Raw genomic sequence first — 6,000 nt, 5'->3', positions numbered from 1 at the left:
GATAGTAATCATAATAGATAGGCACGTGATCAGATCGTCGTCGAGGTAAATGTTCCACCATCGAGCAAGGAAATAAATCAACCCATTCCTCTGTAAGTACAAACCGGTCAAGGCGCTCTTATATGTTCTCACCATCAGCACGATTGTTGCTCCATTCAAAAGAAGGTCCCGCAAAATGTAAATCTCTGAACTGACATTCAAAATAAGCGGGTGCGGCAGCAGTTAACCTTTTCATTTTTAATTAAATCTACCCTTAATCTAAATATTGTTTTTGGGTTTTGTGATGATTTGAGGATGTTTAATGATAAGTATTTTGTATATAAATTTTTATATTTGGTTTTGAATTAAAAAGCCCCAAATTGAAAACCCTAGGTTTCCAAATTGATGTATATTAATGAGAATTGTTTATGGGTGATTTTAATTATTGAAATAAGTGTTTTTAAAAATAATTACAGAAATTTTACATGGTTTAATATAGCTGGAATTTTTATATATAACCTATAATAATGTTTCTTGAAAGGATTTTTAATTACCCATTAATTGGGAATAAAAGTAAGGATTTTAAATAAAATTTCAGCTTGTTTTAGAGGGTTTATGAATGATTTAAAGAGTGTATATATTGCTGGAAATTTGTGTGGAAGAGGTATTAATACTTCTTTGTAATTTTGGTTTGTAGGAGACTTTCAAGTGAGTGATTTTATTTAGTCGTGGCGATTTTGAAATCATATTCAAGTTACATTCGTGTACTTGGTAATTTCTTGAATATGTAGAAGCATGCTAGGCTTTGCTTAATTAATTCCAAGTAGTATCATGATAGGTGTTGGTTGGAATTTGTTGATTGGTTTGACGTTGGTGATTGATTTTTGATGTATGAATTATTTGAGATGAATTTGGTGATTGGAATTATTTGAGATGAATTTGGTGATTGGAATTAATTATGATTGACATGTTGATCATGAACCACACTTTTATTATTGGCATGTTAGAGAGCATGTGTAATTAAACTAAATGTTTAATTTGGTTTGGAATATGAAAAGGGAATTTTATTATGGTTCATATAATTTTTATTGGTGCTTTAAGCATGGGAATTGAGCTGTTAAGTGTCTTAGTACACAGGAATAAATTATATTGCGGTGCCTATCTGCACTTAAGATGTTTCTAACACCGAGGGATAGGATTTGCAGCGCATTATGCGTTTAAGGTGTCTTTGACACTGAGGTAGATTAAAAAGGGTTCAACTATTAAATTTATGTGGTCACTAATTATGCAAGAATTAAATTGGTATGTTTTATTGCTTGAATGAAATATAATGTTTGATTGTTTTATGGTTAGAGAGTCATCACCAAGTATAATAATATGTAAATAACATAAAGTGAGAGAGATTACACACCAAAACTCTTGGAACGTTTATACCTTGAGTATGAACATGTGGGGGAAGTTATGGGGTTTTATATTTAACCATAACTTCTACTGGGAGTACAGGACGCTGTATTTTCCTTTTTATTTATCTTATGCGCTGGACGTCTAGTCACTTCATGTGACATTTGCCTACCCGGTTAGCTCCCGGTGTAGTTTACCTCAATTTATTTGAGGCAGAGATTTGGTTGGAGACCCGTTCGATGTGTAATCAAAATTAAATGAACATTTAGTATTTGTCTAGTTAGGTGTTGAATGTTTTGTATGCTTGTAAACAGGTGCAACACGGTAAGTTGTGTGATGATAAGATGAAAGCATGTTAGTGTGTTTTATTACGCTTATGTACTCAGCATTGCTGATTGTGTGTTTATATGTTTGTTTGGCCTTGTCTTTACCTTGGCCCTACAACGACTCATCTCTAATGGCGAGTAGTGGGGACAAGTAGAAAGAAGCTTTTCAGGTGATGAAGCATATTCATGATGGGCATAAGTGAAGAGCGAATCATGCTTAGTTCTCATAGGAATATGATGTGTTTTGAGTGCTTTGAATATTATTTATTTTATTGTGCTCACGAGAATAACGCAAAGGTTTTCAGTATTGTTTGATTTTAAGGGCCTACAATGGTTCCAAGTTGTAGGTTGACTTTGTTTGACTGACTTTCGTTTTACTTTTCTTTCGTTGGGTTTGACTTTTAAAGTTGACTTGTTTTTAAATGGTTTTTAAAGATAGTCTTCCGCTGTGTGTGTCTTTGATATTTTCCTTAGCCGTTTTCACGGTGGCGGTAATGTCTTAGATTTTCCTATTTCGTATTTTAAAAAGGGCAAAATAGGTATTTAAAGGAAAGGAATTTCTAGGGTGTTACATACAGGGTGATACTTCTTGGTACATCGATTTAGGAGCATCGAGGCATGTTTGCAAGGATCGTTCGTTGTTTAAACCCTTCGTTTAGGTGACCAATGGAGAGATTCTTTACATGGGGAACGATTCCACCTCAAAAGTACTAGGCAAGGGACAAGTAGAGTTAATGTTTAGCTCGGGCAATCTCTTATTTTAAGGGATGTGTTGTATGCTCCCGAACTTAGGAGGAATCTTGTTTCTGGTGCTATCTTGAATCGTTTAGGATTTAAAATGGTGTTCGAGTCAGATAAATTCATATTGTCTAAAGGTGGTTTATTTGTAGTACTTGGTTATTTATGTAATGAATGTTTAAGCTTAGTATTTATAATACTTTGAAAGACAATGTGTATGTTGTTAATGATTGCTCTTTTTTATGGCATGTAAGACTTGGACATGTTAATTATAAAAAGTTATATTTTATGTCAAAGAATGATGTAATTCCTTCTTTTGATCCAAGGATAGAGAAGTGTAGGACATGCATGTTAATAAAAATCACAAGGAAACCATCTTCTAATGTTGTAGAAAAGAATAATGCATTGCTTGATTTAATGCATAGTGATCTATGTGATTTTCATAGCACACCTTCCTTAGGCAAAAAAAAGTATTTAGCAACTTTCATTGATGATTTTTCAAGATTTTGCTATGTTTATTTATTGCATTCTAAGGATGAAGCCCTTAACAAATTTAAAATCTACAAGAATGAAGTAGAATTGCAAACAAACAGTAAAATCAAAAGATTAAGAACCGATAAAGGTGGTTAATAATATGATCCAAGTTATTTCCAATCAATAGGAATAGCACATGAAACTACTACGGCATATACACCACAACAAAATGGTGTAGCGGAAAGGAAGAATAAGACTTTAGAAGAAATGGTTAATTCCATGTTATCGTATTCGGGTTTGAGTGATGGATTTTGGGGGGAAGCGGTATTAATCACTTGTTACATTTTAAACCGAGTTCCAATGAAAAGGAATGAGGTGACCCCATATGAGCTATGGTATAAAAGGAAACCAAACTTAGTCATCTCAAAGTTTGGGGTTGTAGGGAAATTGTAAAAGTGCCGGAACCTAAACGTAAAATGTTAGGTGAAAGAGGAGTGGAATGCATCTTTATAGGATATGCGGACCATAGCAAATCCTATAGATTCTATGTAATTAAACAAAATGACTATTGGTTGGTTCATACCACTGCACCATTGAGTCTAGAGATGCATTGGTTAATGAAAGTAGATATTCATCAATTCCTAGACCAAAGAATATAACTCCAAATAACAATGCTCAAAGTTTTGACCAAATTGAATTTGATTAAATTGATGACCAAACTCATTTAGAGGAGGCATCAACATCATCATCTCAACTTAGGAGAAGTAAGAGGGCAAGGAAAGAAAAATCTTTTGGCCAAGACTTTCATGTGTACTTAGTTAAAGGATCAAGGAATTCTGTTTCGACACAATTTCCATACATTTTTAATGTGGAAGATGATCCATTAATCTATGATGAGGCTATGAGGTCTCGTGATGCTCCATTTTAGAAGGAATCTATTAATGATGAGATGGAATCAATCATGGGAAATAATACTTGTGTGTTAGCTAATTTACCACCAAAATGTAAACCAATAGGGTGCAAATGGATTTTCAAAAAGAAATTGAGGATTGATGGAACGGTTGAAAAGTTCAAAGCCTGGTTAGTGGCACAAGGTTTTACACAAAAGTCTGGTATCGATTATTTTGATATATATGCAATATTTGCTAGAATTTTAACTATAAGGTTGTTGATTACACTAGCAAAAATCCACAATCTTGTGATCCATCAAATGGATGTCAAGACAGCGTTCTTGAATGGAGATCTAGAGGAAGAAGTTTACATGTGACAACCGGAAGGGTTTGTTGTAGAAGGTTAAGAAGGAAAAGTTTGCAAGTTGATTAAATCTTTGTATGGGCTAAAACAAGCACCTAAGCAATGGCATCAAAAGTTTGACGAGGTTATGTTGTCTAACGGTTTCAAATTAAACAATTCAGACAAGTGTATTTATAGCAAATTTGATGACAACGGTCAAGGTGTCATAACTTGTCTACATGTAGATGACATGTTGATCTTTGGAACGGATTTGTCACAAGTTGAAATGACAAAATCCTTCCTTAGTTCTCAGTTTTCCATGAAAGACATGGTAGAAGCGGATGTCATCTTGGGCATAAGGATAAAGAAGGAAAAAGGAAAGTTGATCTTGTCACAATCTCATTACATTGAGAAAGTGCTCAAGAAATTTAATGTGAGTGATGATTCTAATTCTCTTTATTCAACACCTATGGATCCTAGCATAAAGTTGATACCTAATGAAGGTAATGCGGTTTCACAACTTGAATATGCTAAAGTAATAGGTTGTTTGATGTATGCCATGACAAGTACTAGGCCGGATATTGCTTATGCAGTTGGTCAACTAGGTAGGCACACTAGTAATCCTAGTATGCTACATTGGCAAGCGGTTCGACGCTTGTTAAAGTACTTGAAGTAAATTATGGATTATGGTTTGTCTTATAGTGGGTATCCTTTAGTTGTAAAAGGTTATTCGAATGTAAGTTGGATCTCTAATAAAGATCATTCCTCCGCAAGTGGATGGGTTTTTCCTATATGGGGGAGGCGCTATCTCATGGGCTTCTAAGAAGCAAACTTGCATTGCGGATTCCACAATGACATCGGAGTTCATTACTTTGCATTCGGCCGGTAAAGAAGCCGAATGGTTGAAGGATCTCGTGTTTAAGATTCCTTTGTTGCCAAAACCAATTTCACCAATAGTGATACATTGTGATAACAATGCTACCTTGGCAAGGGCATATATCCAAATTTATAATGGTAAGTCAAGACACATTGGAGTGAGTTATAGTTACATCCAAGGACTTATCAAGGATAGTGGGATCACTATTGATTATGTTCGAACAAATCTTAATCCTGCCGATGTTAACAGTACAATAGGCATTGGCAAGAGATGTTAACAATAGGATGAAAATCGGTTTAGGATTGGAGCCCTAAATAATTACAAATGAGAGAGTCTTAACTTAACGCCCAATAAGACGTTGGGTCTTAAGTTCAATAAGATTAACTTTTTTATTTGCTAATTGGGAACTTGTTTTATTCATCCAAGGTAAAGTTCCGAATTTTCTGTGATGTATAAGAGGTTGTTTAACTTAATAGAATTCCTGATATTATGCTTTGTCACTGGAACATGTTTTGGAAATCTACCTATATAAGTATGAGGTTTAGCCGCTTTAAGAAGTTATTATGGGTATAGCTTCGATGTACTTATGAATAGATATGGACACATGGCTTAATTAAGTGTCAAGTTAATATGTATTTAAGTATTCAATCTTGTGTGTGTAATATCTTCAAGTATCCAATATGTATTGCTTTTGGTTCAAATGTTTTACGATACCGAATGGATACGGATTCTTGGATTGTATGTTGCACTAAGTGGGAGTTCAAGTCTTTGTACACTTTCATGTATGCATAAGATTGTTTTTGTGATGATGATGTTTCTATGTAATCAATTGTTTTAAATACTCTAAATGGGGGAGGATTGTTGGAGAAATTTAGAGTATTTAGTTGATTATACTCATGTTATGTTAAGTTTAAGTCATTTGGTTAAGGTGTCATGAGTTAGACAACATATGATTAAGGTAGTAGTATACAA

This window comes from Chenopodium quinoa, unplaced genomic scaffold (genome assembly GCF_001683475.1).
Source record: "Chenopodium quinoa cultivar QQ74 unplaced genomic scaffold, ASM168347v1, whole genome shotgun sequence".
NCBI lineage: Eukaryota > Viridiplantae > Streptophyta > Magnoliopsida > Caryophyllales > Amaranthaceae > Chenopodium > Chenopodium quinoa.
The sequence above is the reverse complement of the archived record's forward strand: the minus strand, read 5'-3'. Positions refer to the sequence as shown.